The 2,422-nt window shown below is 42.7% G+C and overlaps 1 non-coding gene across 1 annotated transcript; it reads right to left on the minus strand.

Annotated features, from left to right (window-relative positions):
• Positions 1 to 240: 240 nt before the first annotated feature.
• On the minus strand, positions 241 to 322 carry TRNAS-GCU (transfer RNA serine (anticodon GCU)). The gene has a single exon. It is a non-coding gene; the product is annotated as a tRNA-Ser (tRNA).
• Positions 323 to 2,422: the final 2,100 nt, after the last annotated feature.

Below are 2,422 nucleotides of genomic sequence, written 5' to 3' on the forward strand. Positions count from 1 at the left end.
TTAATTCTTCAATTATTTCCTCAATGGGGAATCCCTGCTAAGCAAAACTTGTAATGGAATGAACATTTTGTGGGAGAATGAAACATGAATCAAGCATATCAGTTAACAAAGTTCACAGCCAGGAAAATGCTACTGAGGAAGTGGAGAATAGGGGGGATTAGAAGGAACTACTCAAGTGAGTGATGAGTAAAGAATTAACTCACCAAAAAGGAACATTCACTCTTCTTATGCACAGCAAACCGACGAGGATGGGATTCGAACCCACGCGTGCAGAGCACAATGGATTAGCAGTCCATCGCCTTAACCACTCGGCCACCTCGTCACATGTGACTCTCTTTTATTCAGCTTCTTCCTGCAGTACTTCCAGGCGTTTTATAGCAATGCATCTGATCGCTCTTTTCCTGGATTAATCGTCACAACCATAGTGTGAGTCAGGTGTCAAAGTAAATTTCACAACCACCACAAAACTGATGCACAACACTTGGAGTGGTGAATTTACTTGGCAAATACCTGATAACAGGTGGAACTAGGCCTGACACACGTTGTTGGACGCAAGCCAACCCTGGCTGGCCGACTCAGCTCTGCGTGCCGGGGAGACACACACCCGGACGTTCACAGGGTCCCTCCGCCGCTGCATTCCGCATTCGAGGGACTGATTTCCCCACCACCTGATCAGAAATCCCGGGATTCCCGTTTTCTGAGTGGTACAAGAATCCCGGCTCTGCGATTCCTTTCCATTTGCTTTTGTGATATGCCCGCCAGCCTGGAGACGCCCTCATTTGTCTTTTGTTATCCACTTTAGGACTTGGTATTGATCAGTCTATGAAAAATCAGCAACGCATGAGAACATGTTTTGGAAAAAAGTAGACAAGAGAAAGAGCCCCAATGGGAAGATACTTGTATCATAGCGCAAGAGCGGCTTAGCTTGACTACTATTAACGCTGGGAAGGGCCGGTGAGGTGGGTAATCCCTGATGCAGGAGGCAGGGTGCAGTTCCTGGTTGTGGCTCTTTCCTAAGCCCCACTAGGGAGGCCGGACGGAGTAACCCCTAACGTCCCCTGCAGCTCTGACAACCTCTGTGATAAAGTGACCATTAAGAATCCCGGGGGCCGAGGTTCGATCCCTCGTGGGGGAAATAAGATCCCACAAGCCGCACGGCGCGGCAAAAAAACAAAAACAAAAGCAAAAAACCTCTCCCACTCGTGAGAGTTTGTGTACTTTTAAATATTTAGTGCAGAATTTTGGAGGTTGAATTGTTCTTTTCTACAAAAATGTTGTTGCCTTTTTCCTCTCTACGAAATCTCTTAGCTCTATTCTCAGCTTTGTTGGGAGGGACTCTTCTCTCTCACCCCAGTTCACCGAATTTCAAAATATCTTCGATCAGCATGAAACCTTTAGAGGTACTTCATCCGCAATACTGAATGAAACAATACTTGTTCCTTTGAGTATTGTTACACTTTGAGTCATCCGCTACCACTCACACTTACTTTTCAGAGATTCAAAGGCAAGCTCATTTCGCACCAGTGACTTCAGAACTGTTCCTAGGGAAAGCCTCGGGAGGGGCTGGATTTCTGCTGTTAACTAAGAGCTTCGGTGAAGTTTGACTTAGACCACTCTCGCTACAGCAAGAGGACATGGAAGGTATTTGTTTTGGTCTTAATACACCAGTGTCCGTGTAAGCAAATGATAACTATTTTTCACAGATTTAATACCAAATCTAAGCCTTAGAATTAAGGCTCCTAGAAAGGATATTTTCAATTAATTAAAACTTTTGGGTTAATAATCCTACTTTTTAAAAATACATAAGGTTACGATGAGTATTAAATTAGTTAACATCAGTGAAATGCTTAGAAAATTGTCTTGCACGTGGATGGATCTAGAGACTGTCATACAGAGTGAAGTAAGTCAGAAACAGAAAAACAAATATTGTATATTAACGCATATATGTGGAACCTAGAAAAATGGTACAGATGAACCGGTCTGCAGGGCAGAAATAGAGACACAGATGTAGAGAACAAACGTATGGACACCAAGGGGGGAAAGCGGCGGGGGCGGGGCTGGGGGTGTGATGAACTGGGAGATTGGGAGTGACATGTATACAGTGATGTGTATAAAATGGATGACTAATAAGAACCTGCTGTATAAAAAAAAATAAAATAAAATTCAAAAATTCAAAAATAATTGTCTTGCAAATAGTAATTACTGTGTAAATCATTTGATATTATGGTAGTTATTTTTATTACTAACAAAATAAATAATACACTAATAATTAATTACATGAAATTGTATTCAACACGAAAAGAAAACCCAGTAGGGAGGAAAAACAAAACAAAACAAAAAACAAACAAACCCATGTATGGTCGGAATTCCGTGGCGGTCCAGTGGTTAGTACTCGGCGCTTTCACTGCCATGGCCAGGGTCC

The sequence above is a fragment of the Orcinus orca genome, chromosome 10 (assembly GCF_937001465.1).
Source record: "Orcinus orca chromosome 10, mOrcOrc1.1, whole genome shotgun sequence".
Taxonomy (NCBI): Eukaryota; Metazoa; Chordata; class Mammalia; order Artiodactyla; family Delphinidae; genus Orcinus; species Orcinus orca.